Source organism: Polyodon spathula, chromosome 2 (assembly GCF_017654505.1).
Source record: "Polyodon spathula isolate WHYD16114869_AA chromosome 2, ASM1765450v1, whole genome shotgun sequence".
Classification (NCBI taxonomy): domain Eukaryota; kingdom Metazoa; phylum Chordata; class Actinopteri; order Acipenseriformes; family Polyodontidae; genus Polyodon; species Polyodon spathula.
Genome location: NC_054535.1, coordinates 32,973,950 through 32,997,209, shown reverse-complemented (window position 1 = coordinate 32,997,209; position 23,260 = coordinate 32,973,950). Strand labels below are relative to the sequence as shown.

The following is a 23,260-nucleotide window of genomic DNA, read 5'->3' as shown; positions in this document are numbered from 1 at the left end:
TCTGAGTTTGCCAGTGGTTCTCTGACCTCTGTTTTAGTTATTCTATCTTCGTTATTTGAAAAGACTAAATCAAGGCATGCCTCCCCTCTAGTGGGTGCCTTCACAAATTGTGTTAGGAAGCAGTCATTTGTCATTTCCACCATTTCTATTTCATCCTTCGCGCTACCCACCGGGTTTTCCCATTTTATTTGGGGGAAGTTGAAATCCCCCATTAGTATGGCTTCTCCTTTGCTACACACATTTCTAATGTCATTGTATAACAGATTATTGTGCTCACCGTCTGAATCTGGCGGTCTATAGCATGCTCCTATTATTATGCCTTTTGAATTTTTGTCTGTTATTCTGACCCATATTGATTCGGTTTTATTTTCTTTGTCCAGGTTTAACACCTGGGCTTCAAGACTGTTTCTTATGTATAGCGCTACCCCTCCTCCTCTTCTGTCCTGCCTGTCTTTCCTATACAGTGTATACCCACAAATATTATATTCGTCCCCATCACTCTCAGATAACCAAGTTTCTGTAACACCTATCACATCATAGTTACTTGTTAGTGCAGTAGCTTCAAGTTCTAGAATTTTGTTTCTGATACTTCTAGCATTTAGATAAATACATTTAATGGTTGTCTTACCTGAGTTGTTGTTCTTGTTTTGATGCGGTCTCCCTTCTGTTTTTTTGTTGATTTCTCCCCCCTTCCTTTCTAGTTTAAATGCTTCTGAACCTGCTCGAGGATCTTTTCTCCGAGTAGACTAGTTCCCTTGTTATTTAAATGCAGTCCATCCCGTCTATACAGATAGTCCTCGTTGTAGAATGTGGTCCAATGATCAAGATAGGTGAAGCCTTCCCGTGTGCACCACGTCTTCAGCCATGCGTTTTGATTAATTATTTCCAGCTGTCCATATGGTCCTTTGCAAGGTGCGGGTAGTATACCAGAAAATACCACAGTTTTGGTTTTCTCTTTTAATTTCCTTCCTAGCTCTCTGAATTTGTTTTGCAGGGATTTTGGTCTGTCTCTTCCAATGTTGTTTGTACCGATGTGGACGACTACTACCGGGTCGTCTCCTGTTCGTTCTAGGAGCCTGTCCACGTTCTCAGTGATGTGCTTGACCGAGGCTCCCGGAAGGCAGCACACTGTTGTAGTAAGGGGGTCCAAACTGCGAACTGAACTTGCTGTGTTTCTCAATATGGAGTCCCCAACAATCATGACCTCCCTTCTTTTTGCTGTCTGGTCACCACTGTCAATAGGGTCCTGGATGTTGTTCCTTTCATTCTCTTGTTGTTGGTTCTGCTCATCACAATTCTGAAGTGACTCAAATCTGTTGGTTGTTTTGATTTCTGGTGGTGGTGTTTGACGAAGTTTCTTTTTTTCCCTGCTTCTGCCTACCTGAACCCAGCTGTTCTGACCTTCTATCTCCCTGGTGGCTTTCAGTCTGTTAGGGGTGATGCAGTCTTCCATGAATTGTGGGTGTGCCAGTTCCTCAAGATCCTGTTGCTGTCTCACTTCTTCCAGCTCCATTTCTAGCACACTTACTAGTTTATGCAAATCCTGGATCGCGCGGCACTTTACGCACACTTGGTTTAGCTCCGCTGGGTTTTCTCGGATTTCCCACATCAAGCAGGTGTCACAGATTACTGGCTTGAAGACCATGTTGAGGTTTTTTTTTTTTTTTTTTTTTTTTGAAGTTTAGTTTCTTCTGCAGCCGTCAACCTGCTTTCAAACTGCTTCGAAACTGCTCTGTACTTTTCCACGCCTGTACTTCTCCCACTCGCTGTCGCTTCCACTCGCTGTCGCTGGGAAGACTGCCTCGTTTAACTGCGTTGTTCTGCTGTGCTGTCGGCTCCTCCCCTCGCCCGTGTCTCAAAACGGCGCTGAATTTCATGAATTTCATGAATTTCCATTCCCCATCAAAAATCTCAAATATTGAGTCTCTATTTTGGCAAACGCATATTTTCCCAAGTTAGCTGTCAGCCAGGCTACCCTTAGAGACAGAAGGATGGCCATAACCCTAGCCAAATGCTCTCGCCAGGTGGAGCTGTAAATAACCACATCATCAATATACGCTGCTGCATATTCATGATGTGGGCGTAAGACCTGGTTCATCGGTCTCTGAAATGCAGCGGGCGCAACATGTAGCCCAGGTGACATTGTTTTAAAATGAAACAGCCCTTCAGGGGTTAAAAATGCATTTTTCTCTCTAGAACTGCAGATTAAGGGGATCTGCCAGTATCTCTTTGTCAGGTCGAGAGTGGAGATAAACTTTGCTGTTTCCAGTCTATCTAGAAGCTCATCGACCCAAGGCATGGGGTAGGCATCGAACTTGGCAATAGCGTTTACCTTATGGAAATCAAGGCAGAAGTGGTTGGTGCCATCCTTTTTGGCCACTATCACAACTGGTCTGCACCACTCGCTCCTGGAAGGCTCACACCTCTTTGCTAATGCCACTTTTTTCAACTTTCTTGGATCCGGTAAAGTCTCTCTCGTACTGTGACACCTAAGGGAGAAATAATAACATATTCAACAAGGTTAGTTCTGCCGGGCATGTCAGAAAAAAAACATAGCTGAACTCCTCAATAAGCTTACGCAGTTCTTGTTGCTGATTATTTTAGTGCTATGGGTCTTTAGACAAGGGCCAAAATCATCCTCTACTTTGCCTGTGGCTATAAACAAGGCCTCCCTTGCCTGCCAGGGCTTTAATAAATTTACATGATACATTGCACGTTTATTAGGACGATCGGGTTGACTAATTTCATAATTTACCTTACCTATAGCCAAAATCACTTCATATGACCCCTGCCATTTAGCATATCATTTCAATTAAGACACTATTTGAAGTTATTGAAAATAAAATCCTACTTCAGATAAGGAAGGTTATCAGTGAAGCAATGTCTTGCTAATTTGATTTCTATGTTCTACAACAACCATGCAGGTAAATTAAACCTGTTTAAAATATTTTTTGTATAGTACTGTGACGGTGTACAACCTGCCCCTGTGTTCATTTGTATTATTTTTGTATTATAATTGTTATTGTTAAAAGTATTTGTGATTATTATTATTATTATTATTGTTAATTTGGGTTTTGGGTTGGCAAGGAAGCAAATAATTATCTTCCCTGCCAAGAATAACATGTGCAGAATGTGTGCAGATGAGGGTGGAGAGAAAGAACGAGAGAGAAAGTAAGAACAAACTGAAAACCAATTGCTACTCATGCTGGATTAAAACCAGCACAATACTTGTTTGACTTATTGTCTGTTTATTTTGGCCTATATTCTGTTTTGTTTCGTAAAAATCTTTTTTTGTTTAGTTTGTTTTATTATTTAATAAATATGAGCGCATTTACGACTGACCCGCAGTACTTCCTGGTCTGTGACGTCACCCGCCCAGCCATCCATGACAAGAACATACAAGAGCCTGGAGTGTGGAAGGAGCAGGTGTGTGTGAAAAGTTTCCTTTTTTTGTTTGTTATATAACATATTTGTTCTTTCTTTTTTAAATTTTTAGCCTTGTAGCCCTGTGTACTTGGCATATTTGTTAAGCGTTAGTGAACCAAGATAAAGGTTGGAATTGATAAAATGGCCTCTGATGGTGGACCCTAAAAACTTGCAGGTCATTATCTGACAGTTAATAACCTATAAAGAGGTATCTACTGCTATTATAATCTATATTTTCAATATTTTGTCAAAATATTTGTTATTTTGTATTTTTTGTATCATTAGCTCTACAGAATATGTGCACTACAGACCTAAACTAACTTATTCCCCACAGATTCATAGGGTAGTTTGCTTACTGTACTGTTCTTCATCCTGGTTCAGCCTGGGCAATGCCTTCACTGAACCATGCATTTATTTGGATCCCCATGGGTTGCTTCTCTCTCTCACTTACTCGAGCTGTCGTTCACCATTTCTGGCTGAACAGGGTAGAAGCAGCCAGGCACAGCACACATCTCTGTGTTGAATGGCTTTGCAGCAGACTCAAACTGTGACATTGCTGCTTTCTTAAAGGAAACAGCATCCTGATTAGCTCAGCCCCAGGCGAGCCTTCCTGTTTACTAAGCAGCAGCACAGATAAACCAATGGCAGGATTCTCCCTGTCACAGTTGCATTTTAGCAATGACCATCACTCCATGCAAAACATGCATTTATGGCACAACTGATTTGATCATGGTCTTCATCTGGTAATGGATCCTCTGCACATCCCTTAGTATTGCCATTGCATTGCTATTAAAGGTAATTAATTACACAGTAAACATATATCATGGTATATTTGCACTGTAAAATTAACTAATTCTAATTCTTTCATTGCGCTTTTAACCCTCTGTGGACGGCCCTTTATAATTTCAATCTAATTAGATAGATGACATCATTGCATACAATATGGTGACAAGTGTTATTTTTTTTCTAATTAGCATAAAAGCCATTGTCAAACATCTATAAACCAGGAGCAGTATTTTTTTTGTAAAGTTTTTTTTTTTTGTCTTGGAGAATCGTTGATCAAAAGTAAAAAGCTTACCTGAAATCATACTAGAGTCCCAAATATTTTTGCAGAAGATATTGATGGGATGATAGAAATGGAAGAAGATCTCTTGCATTATAAACTCCTTCACATTGATTCTAGTAAAGATTGTGCTATTCTCACTGGATCCCAAAAAATTAATTGTTAATGGCATAGCACTTAAACAACCTTGAAAGAATTTTATTACTCCTTAACTAGTAATTTATGTAAATTGATTAATTTATGAAAATAAACTCTGGTGTCCCTAGATGGTATGCTAAATTATATTTCCAAAGTGTGCTGAACTGTTAATGTAACTGTTTATTTCCCATTAGCATTTATATGCTTCATTCATTTTATACTTCAAAAAGGGCTTCTAAGTTTCAGTAGAATGGGATGCCATCTGTGAACCACAGACAGGTTCTGTCTGAAGGATACAACACAATCTGCAACCAGAAGTTACATAAAGACCTCTAGTATTCTGTTTTGCTAAAAAAAAAAAAAAAAAACTCACCTACCTCCAATAATTTCTTAAAGTATAATCATTTTTAAATACCACCGTTTAGCCTAAAAGTTGTATTTCTTCCCCGCAATCTGCGGTTTAAAACTCATCTTTTCTGTCCTTCGTATTAAATGCTAATAAGACTACCTCTTCTATCAGATCAACAGTGCCGGCACAAATCCTCTCAGAAAATATTTAAACATGTACTTTTAAAGTCCCATTGATATCGATCCGCTGCCTATGGAAACAAACTGGATTAATTTCAAATCAGTTTTAACCCAGTCCCTGTGTTTTAACGCATACGGAATATGAACAGTGGTATATCTAAAGGATCAGGTGGGGTCCTATTACTTTATCTATAATATAGGAAGTGAACACCTGATTCAAAGTGAAAATTAAATCCATTGTAAAGTGAATTGTCATGTCAGGAAAAAAAAGCTTTCTCCACTGTACTGTACTTACTGTTAATATTTTATACAATTCCAGTGTGTGTATGAATATGTTTTGTATTCAATAAATGTGTCTGCAGAGCCCTGCTTGTAAATAGTGTGGTTTGTGTATTGCTCGTGGTGGCTGCCAGGGATGGGGTTCATTCATATCCCTGCCAAATACATGTGAGAGTGTGGCTGAAGCCTTAATCGAATGATTAATAGTTAATTAGGGGAAAATCCTTTGTTTAAAAAAGGTGGTGTTTGAGTGAGTGTAACCTGTGAGTTAAACTGTGTGTTATTCTGGGGTAGTCAGTGAAGGTGAATGCCCAGCCTGACAGCACTGTTGCTATTTATTACTGTTTTGTTTAAACATTTTATTTTGGCCCTGTGGCAAGCTGGCCTGAGCAGTGACGTCAGACCCGGAAGAAACATACACGGCACTGTCAGTGAAATGTGAATGCGCTTGCTTGCACGTTTTAATAATACACAGAAAACAAAACAGTTGAACAAAACAGCACATGGCACTTTGAGCCAAAATAAATAGACAAACAAAACGGACTAACACTAAACAGCGGACAAACAAACAAGTATCGTGCTGGTTTAAATGGCAGCACGTTTAGCAATTTTTTTTTCTTAATTAATTCTCTCCTCTCCACACCCATTCTCCACTCTCGAACACACAACCCAGAGTGAGTGAAACGTTCATCTATACAGATGTGCCAGGATTCAATTATTATTTAATTATTCACTTGAATCCCAGCACGTAAACTAATTTCTGCACTCCCCGTGCTCACATACTAATACACATTTTAAATACAGGTGAAGTGAATTTGTGAACACTCGTGCTAAGTAGCCCAACATTATATCCCAAGCACTTATAAATATCCCAACAATAACACACTACATACAACAGATAAACATAAAATACACACAGGGCTGGAGCACACTGCCACAGGCCCTTGTACAAGTTACTTTGTTCCTGTGTTTTTGTTGATGATGTTCGTGTCTTGTTTTGTTTGACCTTTTTATTTTGCTCTGTGAGCATTTTTCTTTGTTTTTGTTTATTTTGTTTAATAAATGCACGCCCCAGCGCATAAAACCACAGCTATTGTCTCCGAGTCTCAGTAACCCTCAGCCATCCTGTCACAATGGCTTATACCAAACACAGACATACCATACAGTTTACATAATGAAACAAAGCTGATACTTTATAATTAATCTTTCCTGTGTACACATTGTAAGACAAGATTAATAGGCCAATTCTCAAGAGAATTGTTACCTTACAGTAAAGAAGACCTGTTCATTCCTTACATTGATTCCCTTTCAGTGTCTCAAAGGTTCTGCATTAGAGGCACTTGATGGAATTGCCAACAAGATGGAAAATTGAGGGGTTCCATTCCATGCTCTAATTGACCACCACTTGCAGATACTTCCTGTAATGATGACAGATGTATCTAAGGGTACAGGTAAGCCTACGTGCAATAGCCTGCAAAGACATAAAATAAACCTTTCTGAATCTATTGGGTGAGGCCATGCAGGCATGCTGTGCTTCACATTGAGCTGAAATTGGTTCATATAATAAGGATGTAGTGAGCTTAGCACCCTGCAACTGATTTGACACACTTCTAACACAATGCCTGATCGAATAAAAGACATCTATTATTGTTGCAAATCTTCCTTAGCAGATAGTGAACTACAGTAAGTGGACAGTGACAATTTACAATGATAGGCTACACATTAGTGATCCTTGGGCAAGTACTTAGGTTATTAAGACACACAGGATTCATAGTCTCTTTCTCTTGAGATACAGGTCAGACTAGGAAAAGTCATTACTGACAACTGAAGGAGTGAAGGTTGCTTCTGTACATAAGATTACAATCTAGGAGATGATCTCTTATCTAATTATTTATACTCAGGTAAAATTGAAAACAAAGCCACAGCAACTTGTAAACCCACAGGATTCCAAGTGTAATTACTTCAGGAGGAAAAAAAGACAACCCTTCAGTACTGTGCTGCAACTTTTTTCTTTTTTTAATCCACCAACTCAATGATCAGGCTTGCTGTTTATGTGGTCATCATCATTTGTGGAATAAATAACATTTAGGGGGCTTACAAAACATTGTATTAAATCACTCACCTTTTAGAGTACATATTTTACTCAGGTTCATTGAAACACCATTATTCAGTCAAAAAACACATGTGATGGACTATTTATTAAAACAGACTACACTACTGCAATGCACATGATCTGTGCTATAGATAAGTGGAGAGGCTGGCCGCAGGGAAAACATGGGCAGGGGGCAGGATAGCCACCCTCCCCTGTTGAACAAAGACAAAAAATAGCATGTGGAGGCTGGGGAAGAGGAGGCAAACTCTGGTGTACATAGTGGGGACATAGTGGTTTGAGGTAAGATATAAATCGTTTCCTTAATCGAGGGATTTAGTCTGGTATTGGAAGCACCTAATATATGCTTGATATTTTCCAGGTGGAGTCTGGAGTATATAAGGGAGTTGTGCGTTTTAGGGAGTTAGTTGTGCTGGGGGATATTAAAAGAGAGGAATGGAGCCACATGCTATACACAGTGAGGAGTGAAAATTACTTGCTTCCTGACCTTGTGTTGTGAACAGTGTTTGCACGAATGCTGAAAACATTAATTCTGCTTTGGACTTGTTACACGGAAATACCCGAGCGAACACGTGATTGAATTACTTGGCTGATGGCTCCTGCTTTCCTTGGATCCCTTGCAAGTGCCCTTACTGGAACTTGTACTGACTCAATCACTGGCTTTTAAACCAGTACCCTGTTTTACCAGGGTGTTTTTTGACTTGTTTATTTTGCTCCACACCTGTAAATACCCCCATTACAAGACCTGCTCAGATATAAATAAACACTTGGTTTTGAACTGGGACCTTTCTCTGTTCTGGGGGAAGCAAGTACTGTACAGATTGTGGCCACTTGTCCGATCCCCAAGACAAAAACCCAGGTGTGCTCCTTCTTGGGACTGGCGAGCTATTATATAAAGTTCATTCCTGCTTTTTGCCTCAATACACCCCCCTTGACCGATCTCACCCGGAAGGCTGCCCCAAATACAGTACAGTGGACGGAGCTGTGCTAGAGGGGCTTTCGGATCATGGAGGCAAAACGGTGCAGCAAGCCAGTGTTGTACAGTCCCAATTTTAGCAAGGGATTTCTCCTGCAGACGGATGCGTCTGAGACGGGCCTGGGTGCAGTGCTGTCACAGAGGAGGATGAGAAGAAGCACCCAGTTCTGTACATCAGCAGGAAGCTCCTCCCCCATGAGAAAAAACTATAGTACTATCAAAGGTCCCTGATTGGCTGGAGGGGCATATTCCAGGGAGCGATACGACCAGTTAAAAAGAGGCTGAGCTACACACCCGGGCAAAAGCAAGTAAACCACTTTATGACACCATGGGTGTCACCAGGACTGATAATTGCTGCAGCAACATGGCTAGTTTATGGGATCGACCAACAATCCCCAATCAGTATATAGAGGGTGTGTAGTGCATATACTGTGTCAGAGGGACCCTCCTTTTAGTAGAGGCAGCACTGAGCCATTTGTTTTGGACAACTTATTTTCTAGCTGTGTTTTTGCCCTGGGTTTTACATTTGTTGCTGTATGTACCCACCCTATGTTTACACTCCAGTTTGTGTATATGTGCCCAATAACTTACCATTGGTGGTACGGTCACCTGGTTTCCTGCTTGATTCCCCCTGCCCTAGGATCTACATAAATAAAACCTGCACACATGTGCGGCACTCTCAAATACACCCTTCTGCGTCTATCTTCACTGCCCAGTGAACAACCCACACCGCATTTCACAGTGTCATAGCATAAAATAACATATGTTAAGTCGTCATATCAAAAATAACATCTGTTAGGCATGTTGGTGGCAAGAAAAATAATAAGAAAAAAATACATACATTAAAGGAACTCAACAGAAGAGGGGTAGGAAATTTACTGTATAAATTATAGTATACCATAACCTCAATGAAAATATCAGACTTATTTGTACTCGTTAGCCTGACCTCTTCACCTTACTTGTCAAGGTAAAGACGCCAAGGCTACGCTTAAATTAAATGTGATATGTTCAGTTGAGCAATAACATTGATAACAATCAAATGAGATTATGTTGAGGTTGTATAATGCACTGGTGAGACCACAGTTTTAACAAATATATATTTGTGGCAGGGCACAGGCCCTGCACATTAGGTTATGTGTTTCAGTAGCTGGCATCCATCTTGTCTCAGGAATGGAGGGACAGCCTGGAGACAGGATGGCCACCCATTGCACAGCAACGTGGTTTTAATAAGATAATTGATTTGGTGTGGTGTCTTCCTGGGGAGGTTAAACGATTGATTGATCAGCCCGAGAATACTAGGCAGGCAGTTCCTGGAGAAGAGAAAAAAGAGAGAGAGAAGGACAGAGAGCAGCAGGATGTGCTCTCTGTATACTGCGATGAGATAGCCTTAGTTCAGGTGCTATTTTGTCTTGAAGTTGTATTTTTTGTTGAAACCTTTTGTTTTCGTTGCTGTTTTGTAATCAAATAAAAGGGTGCAACAGTGCTAAACTGGAATCTTCCATGTCTGGGTTTCCTATTTCTGCTGCTGACCAGTCTTGGCCTTAACACTACCCTACTACATATGGTGGCAGTAGTGGGGTAGTGCCCCTAGTAACCCAGGAAGGAAGTGCAAAAAAAAAAAAAGTAAAAAAATGGAGGGCTGGATCTGCTGTAACCCTCTGCATCTCAAGAGCAGGGGGACGGCAAATTGGAAGAGCTCCGCTCCTGCCTTGGTGACCAGAATTGGTACTTTGCTTGTGGGGAGTTTGGCCACATAGTGGCATGCTGCCCCCTTCAAGATCCACAGCCAGAAGAAGTAACAGTGATCCTTGATAAGGTAGAGGAGGACAAAATTGTGGACATTCAAACAAGGCCATGGCACGAGGAACAAAGGCAGTGGGAAGCCAAAAGGGCTCTGCTTTGCAGAGTTTGCATGGAGTTTGGGCACAAAACAGAACAGTGCCCATGTGAAAACCCTTGGTTCATGGAGGCCTACGCAAGGGGAGAAGCTGGGGATGCAGCATATTAGTTACCCAACAGCTGCTGTCATCTCAATAGCCAGAAGGGGAGGAGGCATTGCCGTCTCTAGAGCCAGACAGGGAAGAGCTGCTGTTGTCCTGAGAGCGAGAGGAGGAACCGCTGTTGTCCTGAGAGCGAGAGGAGGAGGATCTGCTGTCATCTCCAGAGACAGAAGGGGGGGAGCTGCTGTCGTCCCGAGAGCCAGGGGAGGAGCTGCTGTTGTCTTGACAGTGAGAGGAGGAGGAGGCAGAAGGGGAGGAGCTTCTGTCATCCTGAAAGCCAGAAAGGGAAGAGCAGTGGCTATGTTATGAATAATATTTTCCAAATTATATTTCAGTGTTAATGAATGACTGGAGATCTAACTGGCAGATAATGACTTAAGGGGATAGTTCTCAACAACACGTAGGTCACATTATCTGCCAGTTAGAGACCGACGCATAGGTCATTAATGTTATTATAAACCATATTATTGCGATATTTTGGTAAACCCCCATTACATAATTTAAAATTAATATTAACACAATATTCTATCACAATTTAAAATAAAACACTCATATCATCAGGTCAGTTGATTGAATAACTCAGAGAGTTTATTAAAAACAGCACTAATTACAAAATGTGATAAAGTTTGGTAGTAATTAACCAAAAACAAACAGCGAAATGTGCCACTTTTTCTCCTGCTACAAAAAGTTGGAAATTGTTCAAGCTCTTGAAAAAGTCTTGAATCAGTCGACAAACAACTTGGTGTTTCTCATATTCTAGTGAGTTGCTTCACCATTTTGTTAAATAATGTGCATGTATTGTGTAGTGCTGCTGCATTTTTTTACATGTGTAAGGGTGCTGTATTAATTTAGTTTGATAGTTTATTGTTCGTTTGTCTGTTACTTTATTATTATAGTTTATTAACATACACTTGCCTGTTGCTTTTTTATTTACTTATTCAGTTCATTTCATATGTTGATGCAAGTTTGTCATGACAAGTCATACATATTAATTAAATGTATTTATTGATTCATATTGTGTCTGGTGTCTAACTCTCTTAGAGAACACATCGACTATATGAACACTTCGCTTGCTAGTTTGTAGGTGTATACCTGCTGCATCAAGTAACCCTGACAACTTTGTACTGAGGATTCATTTTTATCTTTTACATGCAGCCATGACCTGGATATTTTCTAGCCCAGCACTGGAGAGGATCTGTTCTGCAGCTGCACATTTACTGATTTGTAAATCCCACTTCCACACTTATTTTGGCCATCATCTTCCCCAGGTTATTTCCCTCACAGGTCTATGTTCATAGGATAGGAGCTGAAATATTAATCAATCAGGTGTGCAGGGGTGTAAAAACAGACAGGGGCTTTAGGCAATGTTTATCTGAATTTCTAGGTTTGTAATAATGCTCATTTCTTATGTAGTACAGCATTTTCCTGCATTTAGTTCTGTTGTTTTCAAATATTTTGTTTGTTTATTCGTTTGTTTCTTTTTTCATTAAACAAAATGTGAGAGATTTCATTCAGTTTTTGGAGTAGTTTTTTTTTTTCTTTAAAAAAATATTTGAAATGTTACTTTGTTTTTTGTCTTGGATATACAATTACCAAAATTAAAAAATTACAATTGTTACCAGTGTTATAGTCTTCAGGCATAGACCACACAACTTGTAAAAATAAAGATCATTATTATTTGTTAAATTAGGGATATGCTGGCTGTAATATCATGCAATTCAGGGAGTGAAGAGGAGACCTGCATTTATTTAGATGGGTCTAGGATGATCCAACGTTCCCTTAGGTTTATAATAATGATTTATATACAATACAAATGTTATATATATATATATATATATATATATATATATATATATATATATATATATATATATATATATATATATATATATACACACACACACACACATATATATATATATATATATATATATATATATATATACACACACACACACACACACACACACACACACACAACACTATATATATATATATATATATATATATATATATATATATATATATATATATGCAAATACACATAAATGTAATCTTTAATTGATTAGAAATTGACTAATTTAGTAAGTAATTTTTTATTTATTAATTCAGGAAATTTCAATTGCTTGGGACTCCAGTTTTTTTTTTTTTTTTTTTTTTTTTTTGCGTGGGATCAAGAAAAATACAACAAAGAGGAGTTTCATACTTCATTTTTTTTTAAATGGCTGATTTTGTTACTATGCCATTTAACCTGTGGAAAATGCATAACAAAAAGAAGGTTCACCAAATCATTAACTAGTCTCTGATAACAACAGAAAGCGCAGCACCTTCCAAAAGGAGTTTTGTAAAAAAGTATTTTTTTTTTTTTAAGATTCACTTTCTGTGTGTTTGCACATGATCAGTACATTATATGTCTCCTTCTGAACACAATGACACTGTGATAGTTCCTGTACATCCCACTAATTAATGCTGTACATGCTGTTGTGACACCTGGGGGTCCAATCATTCATATTGCAGCGAATCTCATCGGAAGTATGTGAATTACCTCATACCAGCCTCATGAAGTCATCCGCGAACTGCCTGTGTAGACAACACCTGTTATATTTTGTCAATTCTCATTTGGATAGCATTATAGAAAGGTTGATGATGTGCTCAGTTGGAATATATAAATATTTCTGAGTGGTTGTGACTCTTCTGTGCTTCTCACGATGCTGTCTCTTGATATTACCAGTGGTTTAGTATCACCGTCACATAAGTGAGACCACACATTCAACGATTGAGCGACATGACAGTGAGTTGACCCAGTGTATGTCCTCATTACTTAACTAATTGTTCTTTGAGCCATTGCACTTAATACTGATCATCTACAAACACACAAGAAGTGACTTTTAAAAAACCTGTTAATGAATTTTCACAAAGCATTGTTTGGAGGGTACAGAACGTTTCATTGTTGACAGAGTCGAACTAGGAATGTATGGATCATTTCCCACTGGCATAGAACAAGCCAGGGGAATGTGATTATGCAATAAAAAATGTTTCGATAGTGTAGATGCCCAGAAATGGATATTGCATGGTTAATTAGCTATAAGGCCACTCATTCATGTAGAATTGTGTCCCTTGTTTATGTTATTTAATGTGATATGGTGTGACAGAGACAGAATGATTCTTGGTGAAATCTCCCTCCCTATCTGTGAGGGCACTGTGTAAAGGGAACAGAGTGCCTTGGACTGGATGGCCAGACAAATGGCAAACTAGACAGGGGGAGGGGCTACATTACACCAAATCATCGACCCGGAAGGGAAGCGATGTGGCAGCCACGGATTGGAGGATCAGTTGCAATTGTTAATCAAGGGGACCTGATTGACGGTACATAAGGGGACATAGCGAGGTGATCTGTTCCTTTTGTTATAGTTAAGGCTGAACTGTAAAGAGAACTATACTGTTATCATGAGTGTTTTATTTGTTTTGTCATGTCTAAAAATATATACGTGTTTGTTATTATTAGAGGCCTAACACGATCCGAGGCTGTCACTAAAGACCAGCACAAAACCCGGACAACACTGTACTTGTGTCACGATTAATTGTACTTGTACCACAAGCACTACAGCACTCACTGTGGACTTGTGATCGTGTTTGTGTTATTAGTTAGTGTTTAAATACCAGGACTATTATTTCAGGATTGAAGAAATTGATTAAATGGAGTAATACACAACACTGTGTATTGCCTGTTCTCATTCTTGTTTAATCTTGTCATCAGACTTTGGATTACAAATAAAACCATCATTTCACCAGTACTTTGTTGTTTGTCCGTGTCTTGAGCACTGCATCACCCATACACCTGTGCACTGCAAACCACTTTGCCATACATGGACTGGAACATTTTATGGATTGTTCTTTACAAAAATGCAGCATAGACAACACACAGCCAATGTGAATATACCCCAAGCAACTTTGTCAGCATGGTATATATGACTGGTTCACAGACCCTGATTAGCACTAATATTGGACTTAAAATTAGTTCTAATTGAAATATGCCCTTTCAGTGGGAAAGCTCTGTAATTTCAGGAAGAAACTATCACATGCTGTATTAAAGAGCCTTCCCAATGGGACCAAATAATGTAATGGCTTACAGGGTTCTTTTTTCCCCTGTACCATCCAATGCCGATAAATTGCCAAACTACAGTGCTAGGTCTATTAGATAAGAATTAATACTGAACAATACATTTTAGGCACTACATCATACTTCTGGAATGTCCTAATATTGACAAATAAAAAAACAACACCGAGTTTCCACCACAATACTTTACTCTTGGCAGATCTATAAAACATAATATTACACACTTTTCTAGGGGTATGTCAGGTGAATTCAACCTGTTTTTTGTTCTTTTTAGCTCAAATAGGTAACCACTAATGTATCCACGTTGTTGATCTCCTAGTTCCTTGAGGTCAATTGCCTTTTTTGTTTTTTTTTGTTTCTTGTTTTTTTTTTTTGGAAGATGGTCCATGTACCCTTTAAGCTGTGCTTCTTGTACATCTAGTTTCATGCCTTAAGGGCCACTAGCCTGACAGAATGATTTTAAAATAAATCACTCAAAAAGATTAATGTGTTTTATCTTCATTTAAATAATGCTCCTGACCCTAGAGGGTTAACACAATGAACATTTAGCTCAGAGAATATACCTCTGTAAAATCAGAGTAGGGACTATTTAGTGAAGGCTGTTTGGCAGCCTGGTGATAAAGACTTTAAAAATAGATATAAATACTGTCCAATAAACCCAGTGGAAAACAACCCCCCTCCTCTCAGCTGTGACCTTTAAGTCTTCAAGATGAAGAGAAAAAAAAAAGAACATGAATTCTCAAATGGCAACAAATTACGTTTTCCCATAACTGTATTTTGCTATGATACTGTTGGACATAAAGAATGCATTTTTGCATTGCATCTTTACAAGAAACTTCACATTATTATTATTATTTTTTTTAGCTTTGACTTAAACATATATAACATGCTTTGAACTCATAAATATCTTTAGTGGAGGTGTTTATTTTCTACATATCACTTAATTGTTCACGCTTGAGTACACTTTTTATTATTTTGATTTAAATATCGCTTAATTATTTACTTGTGCATATGTCAGATGTTCTTTTTTTTAATGAATGATCACTCATGAGTTTATTGCACGTTTTGTTTGTTAATTATAAATGATAAATTAGTGTCCTCAACTTTTCAAATGAATACGGAACATCTAAATGAATGGAGCATGTTCCTCGTTACATTTTCTTCTCATTCTGTTTCAGACACAAGGACCACTTGTATTATAAGTAGGGTCCTGTGAAAAAGGACGGGCCAGACGGGCCGTTTATGACGTAATTACGTAATTACCAATCTGCGTACTGAGGACACTCTACTGTCAGAAGTAGCATCATATTTTCCAAGAATGCACACTCTAACAAAACATTTTGACAGTCGGAAATTTGATTTACCACCAACAGGCATAGCAGCACAAATTCCGTAACACTAGCGAGCCACTAGCACACAAAGAAAATTATAGTTTCTGACAAAATCTCTCAAACGTGTATTCGACTTCCCAAAGTGTGCATAAATTCATAAATTCATGCAGTGCCTGTAAGTGAAATTCAATACTTCCCTTTGAGCTTTAGAAAAGTGTCAGTTATATGGGAATAAAAACAAAACAGGAATAGAGGCATGAGTTATGCATAACATACATCTAAGCTGCATCAGTCAACTGAATTCAAATTGATAAAATTAAATGTAGGTATTTACCTTACTGGCGCATTTGTTGATCGTCGCTTCGTTTACTTTTTACAAAATATGTCGGGACGTAGCTAATGTGTAAGACGCAAATATAGCTCCGGTTTACTGCAAAGTTGGCAAAACGTTTTGTTATTATATTTCTTAACAGACACCCTTATCCATAGCAACTTACTGTTGTTACAAGATATCACAATATTTTGTACAAACAATTACCCATTTATACAGTATAAATAACTAAACAGCAGCTACACAAGCTGGTTCCTTGCGTGCCGTGCAATGAAAGAAAAGTTCCTGTATGTATGCTGCCGACGTGCTTTATTTTGATACTATACAACCGAAAACGCAAGATCTCATATCTCAGCCGTCCAATCACCAATCTTTTTTTCATAACCATGACAACGGTACTGGGGTGGGTGGGACGGATATATTTTTGAACCACGAGGATGAGCTAGACTCGCCGCAGAGGATTACATTCTGATACGGTTTGGTATGAAATGTTTCCTTTCAATTCGAACATAACCACCAACGTATGGAACATTGCTGTCAGGCAGTAGGGATTGGCTGAGCTTTATAGCAAAGCTGCCGATAGGCCTCTGGGCGAGCAGACGTATAAGCCCGCCCCCTGGGAGTTTACTATACGCAGCGCGCAGAGACTCTCTTCCTCTTTTGTCTTCAGCATCAGTAGCGGTAGGTACTAGAGCTTGTAACTGACTGTACTCATTTAAGCTTAGGTTTGAGAAGCTGGTTTTTGCCCCTTCTCTGAGTTTATTTCAGTTGCACTTATTATTAGTAAATTGTGGTTTATATAATTGTGTGTATATATATATATATATATATATATATATATATATATATATATATATATATATATATATATATATATATTACTTTATATATTCCTTCACGCTTTGCTTCGGCATTGCGTTTTTGTTTACCCTCGTGGTCTTCGTCTTTTCTTAATTATATATTATTCTATATTTATTGTGTGTTTTTTGGGTTCTGTATATGTATATTATATTTTGTTATATATATTTTATTAGGACGCGCGTCGTTGGCCACGCGTGCATTGCAGCCTTGGTCTTGCCTGGCTAGACCGCGTGTGTGTGGAGTCTGCTCTGCAGCCCTATTTAAATCTTCCACAGCTGTGTGTTCCCCAATGCGTGGTAGCGGTACGGCCTGCCCCACAGTCACTCATACAGTACACTAAGCACTTGCTGCAGCGTCCCCAAAAAAAAAAAAAAAAAAAAAAAAAAAAGATCCCTTTTCACCATTAAGAAGACGACCACCAAGCACATACTCCCTTAAGCACCAAGGTAAGTATTCACCAAATAAGACACTGTACCAGCACTAGCGTCTCCGCTCTGCGGGTCAGCTGACACTTAGGTGTCTTGTGCTAGCGTCTCGACGCTCGGTACTCACACTCTACGTGGTGTCAGTGCTTCCGCGCTTGGGACTCGGTGCTCGGCGCTTCGACGCTCGGCGCTTCGACGCTACACGCTCGGCGATTCGACGCTCGACACTCTGCGTTTCAACTCTACATGCTCGACACGTCAGCGCTTCGACGCTCGGCACTTCGGCTCTTGACGCTCGACGCTCGGTGCTCGACGCACCTTCAATGTTTGCTGTGCCGTGCTCGACGGAGATGTAGGGCTTTCATCGTTGCACGTCCTGTCAGGCAAAGCTGCCTACCAGTGACCCACATGATGAGTGCGTGACATGTCTTGGGCCAGAACACGCCGCATCCGCGCTGGCGGATAGGGCCTTTTGCCACCTTTGTGCTGGCTTCCAGACACGCGCCCTTCGGCAAAGGGCTAATAAATCAGTGAGTGGGCACTCCCCATCCTTGGGATCTTTCCACACCATTTCAGCCCCGCCGTTGTCTACGGCGATGCCGCCAGGGCGACTGCAGCTCTCCACAAGCCCGGCCTCCCAGATTACAGCTGGTCAGATTGCTTCGACACAGAGGACGCTCTCGTTCCCCTCATCGCGACAGGCGATACAGAGACAAGTCGGGGGTGGTGGAGTTAACCTCCAAGATGTCTCAATTCATAGAGGTTATGATGGGGCAGCAGTCTATTCTCATGTCCCTAGCCAATGCAATGCCTCGAGCCCCAGAACAACCCACTGGGTCCGCCAGCCAGCCGGTGGTTCCTCCACAACCTCCACCAGCCACCTCCCACTGCAACCTCAAAAGGACTGGTATATTGATGCGGTTTCCAGGGATGCATCTGACATCCTGGAAGGGGACAGTATAGAGGCTGAGGTAGCCTCCCAGCACTCGGATCAGGACGCTGAGTCCGAGGTGCTGGATACCGATGACCCTATGTGGTCTGTGGTGGACAGAGCAACCCTCCACTTGGGCATCGATTGGCCTAAGACAGAGCTTCCCTGGCGATCTCTGTTTGAGTTGCCTTCAGCCCAGTCCCATCAGTCCAGGATGCTTCCGGCATTTCCGGACTTTGTCAAGGAGGTGCAGTCTACTTGGGGGGCTCCGGCCTGATCCTGCAACATCTCGCAAGGCTTCGGCCTTTACTATGCAGGGGGTCAGTGATGCTGGTTTAGCGTCCTTTCCACCGGTGAACACTGCGTTCGCCGCGCTAGTGAAGATGCCAACATTATCTGGGCTTACAAAAGACCCAGCATGCCCCAATAAGCACTGCAGGACCACAGAGGTAAACCTGAAGAAAGGGTACTCTGCAGCCACGGAGGCAGTCAGACTGTCTAACATAGCCAGTCTACTGACAGTTTACCAGGTGGCACTCCTTCGAGACCTACTTGAGTGCCCTTCTGCGGACCTCAGAAGTGAGCTAGTCAGTCAGTCAGCTGCTGGTGAAGCTAGCCCAGCTCAACGCAGGAGCATCGCGTCTATGGTGGTGGCCAGAAGACAGCTCTGGCTCTCGCAGGCTAGAGTGCAGGAGCCTGACAAGGCCCCTTTGCTGGATGCCCCAATTACACCCGGACACACATTTGGTCTGGCGGTGGAGGAGATGCTGCAACGCTCCGTCAAGGCGCGGGAGGCATCGGTGAAACAGCCCTGAGACATCCAGGCAGCTGTTAGCCCACCCTTACACTGTTCCACAGCTCCAGTTCTGGCAACAATGCACCAGCGACATCTGGGTGCGCAAAACTATATCCACCGGGTACACCCTTCAGTTCCGGTTAAAGCCTCCCCCCTTCAGAGGGGTGGTCATAACTGCAGTGAAGGACTCGGTTCAGTCCTCAGCTCTGAATGTGGAAATACAGGCATTGCTCAGGAAGCGTGCCGTTCAACAAGTAGACCCTGCTCTGACCAACCAGTGGTTCTATTCCAAATACTTCCGAGTGCCCAAAAAGGATGGTGAGTTCCGCCCTATTTAGAAAGCGAGTACTGAACAAATACCTAAAGGGGTTATCGTTCAGGATGTTTACACACAGGCACATCATCCAGTCGGTCCGACACCGCGACTGGTTCACCACCGTGGACCTGACAGATGCATACTTTCATGTTCCCATTTGCCCGGGTCACAGGAAGTATCTGCGTTTCGCATTCCAGAGCAGGATGTATGAGTTTTGTGTCCTCCTATTCGGCTTGTCACTAGCTCCTCGAACCTTTTCCAAATGTATGGATGTCATTTTAGCTCCCTTGCGGGCTCAAGATGTCCGACTGCTGAACTATCTGGACGACTGGCTTGTCTGCGCGCAATCGAAGGAGCAGCTGACACAGCACACAGTGATGGTTACAGACCATCTTCAGCGGCTAGGTCTGAAGGTCAATTCAGAAATGAGCCGTCTCGTGCCAAGCCAACAGACTGAATTCTTGGGTCTGCGTCTGGACTCAGTGTCCGTGGAAGCGACCTTGTCGACACAAAGAGTTGCCTCGCTGGAGCGGTGTCTCTCCCTGTTCAGGTTGAAAGAAACAATCAGCATGGAGCCGTGTCAGCGCATGCTGGTGCTGATGGCTGTCACCTCACAAGCCTTTCCTTTGGGCTTATTACACCAGAGACCCCTACAGGCCTGGTTCAATGCCTTCGCGTTACGTCTGCGGAGAGACAAACACCGCAGGTTGACGGTATCCCAAACCTGCTGGGAAGCACTACGCTGGTGGAAAGTTCTGTCAAACATCTGCCAGGGCGTGCGCTTGGGTCCCATCTTCCGGAGGGAGGTGGTTACGACCAACGCTTCCAACCAAGGTTGGGGAGCAGTCTGGAATGGCTCAGGGACCTGCAAAGTGTGGTCAGGACCCTGGAGGTCAGCCCACATCAATGCTCTGGAACTCAGAGCAGTGGACCTCCCCCTCTGGCACTTCTTGCCAGTGCTTCTAGACAAGCACGTGCTGGTGCGGTCGGACAACACCACAGTTGTGGCATAGATCAACCACCAGGGTGGCCTACAGTCCCCCCGCCTTCACCGAATGGTAGCACAGCTGTTGCTATGGGCACAGCCGCGCTTGACCTCTCTGCGCGCGGTTCACCTACTGGGCAGAGTCAATTACGCAGCGGACCTCCTATCCAGACAAGGCCCTCTTGCAGGGGAATGGCGTCTCCACCCTCAGGTGGTAGAGTGCATCTGGAAATGGTTCAGCATAGCGCAAGTAGATCTCTTTGCTTCGTGAGAGACCATGCACTGCCCACTATGGTTCTCGGTTAGGGACCCCGACAGCCCCCTAGGAGTCGATGCACTGGCTCACAAGTGGCCGCCAGGTCTCCTATATGCGTTTCCACCGATTCCAATGCTCCCCGCCTTCTTAGAGAAGGTCAGGGTAGAGCAAGCAATAGTGATCCTGGTCGCTCCTCGTGGCCTCGGAGGATATGGTTTCCGAGCTTTGTGCAGTTGCTGCATGGTCAACCCCGGGAATTTCCCCTGCGAGCAGACCTGTTGTCCCAGGCCGAAGGACGGCTTTGGCACCCGAAGCCCAAGCTCATTCAGCTATGGGCTTGGCTCCTGAACGGGGGCGCCTGTCAGCCTTAGGGCTTTCGACGGCGGTGATTTCGACCATTTATAACACTAGAGCGCCCTCTACTAGGTCGCAGTACACGTACAAGTGTCAGTTGTTCCAAGATTTGTGTCTGGCGGGGGGCCATGACCGAATATTTTGTCCTATGGCAGTGATATTACAGTTTCTACAGAAACTGTTAGATGAAGGGAAATCTCCCTCTACACTTAAAGTGTATTTAGCCGCCATATCTGCTTGCCATGTACGCATTGACGGGTTATCACCAGGTTGCCATTTTCTGGCATCGCAATTCCTCAAGGGTGCAAGGCGTTTGCGACCTCCAAGGACGACCAGTTTACCGTCATGGAGCCTTGACGTGATGCTAGAAACCCTTACCAAGGCACCATTTGAGCCTCTCCACACTGTGCATATGAAGCTCATGTCTGTTAAAACTGCGTTTCTGCTGTCAGTGGTGTCAGCTAAACGTGTGAGTGAGTTACATGCACTTTCAGTGCATCCTTCATGTACTCATTTCGCAGGAGACGGTTCTAATGTCTCCATGTGTCCAAATCCAGCCTTTTTACCAAAGGTCATATCCCCGTTTTACATGAACCAGCCAGTCGAGTTGATGGCGTTCCATCCTCCTCCCTTTTCTTCCCCAGAGGAAGAACGGTTATACATGCTCTGCCCTGTGCAGGCATTGAAGTATTATATTGATCGTACAACCACTGTGAGGCAAACAGAACAATTATTCATATGCCATGGTTCTAAGACCTTGGGTCAGCCGTTGTCTAAACAACGCCTTTCCCATTGGATAGTGGATGCTATTAAATTAGCTTATGAATCTGCACGACTTCCACCACCAGGGCAGTTGAAGATGCATTCCACTAGGGGTATGGCGACATCCTGGGCCCTCTTTAAGGGAGTGCTGGTGTCTGACATATGCGCGGCAGCCAGTTGGGCTACACCGCATACTTTTATGAGGTTTTGCTGGTTAAACGTACTGGATTCCTCTGCTCCACTATTTGGAGCTTCTGTACTACACTCTATGGAACCTTAAGATGCCAGTATGGTGTTTACTATTCTACTTTAGAACAGGTGTCATTGCGAGCATAGATGCTGAGGCGCAGCTCCGCATATGCCTAGATGTATTGCCTAGGCAGTTGCGTTATGACGTAAGTCTGTCCTACTGCCGAGAATCCTCACTCGCGACGGCCTGGGTACACTGTTCCCATACATTGATGGTAATTTTCGAATTGAAAGGGAACGATAGGTTGCAGATGCAACCCTGGTTCCCTGAAAGAGAAAATAACCATCAACCCGCGAGGTCGCTCCGGAAACCTTCACGGCCTGAAGAGCAAAAGAGGAAGAGAGTCTCTGCGCGCTGCGTATAGTAAGCTCCCAGGGGGGCGGGCTTACACGTCAGCTCGCGCAGAGGCCTATTGGCAGCTTTGCTGTAAAGCTCAGCCAATCAATACTGCCTGACAGCAATGTCCTATATGTTGATGGTTATTTTCTCTTTCAGGGAACCAGAGTTGCATCCGTAACCTATCGTTTTTAATTGTCAATCGCTCCATAACTGGGTGGGCCCATGAGCAAGATTGGTGGGCCCAGGCCCCTCAGGCCCAAGCATGGCGCCACCCTTGTTTTGTTGCCTTCTAACCTGGAATTAAAATGCATTAAAATAGTTTTTTTTTTTCATTTCTCTACACATCCTACCCCACAAATTCCAAGTGAAAAAAATATTCTAGAAATTTTTAGAAAATTAAAAATAGAAACTGAAATGGTTTGGTGGGATAAGTGTCCGTCCCCCTTGTAATAGCAATCCTAAATTATCTCAGGTGTATCCAATAGCCTTCAAAATCACACACCAAGTTAAGTGGCCTCCACCTGTGTTAAATTGTAGTGATTCACATGATTTCAGGATAAATTCAGAAGTTCCTCAACCATAAGCACCAAAGCGCTTTCAAAATAACTCAGGGAGAAAGTTGTTAAAAGGCACAGATCAGGGGATGTGTAAAAAATATCAAAGACCTTGAATATCCCTTGCAGTAT

The 23,260-nt window shown here is 42.1% G+C and overlaps 1 pseudogene; it reads left to right on the top strand.

Moving 5' to 3' along the window:
* The first annotated feature begins 13,825 nt into the window (after positions 1 to 13,825).
* LOC121326459 lies at positions 13,826 to 21,240 on the top strand (annotated as a pseudogene).
* Positions 21,241 to 23,260: the final 2,020 nt, after the last annotated feature.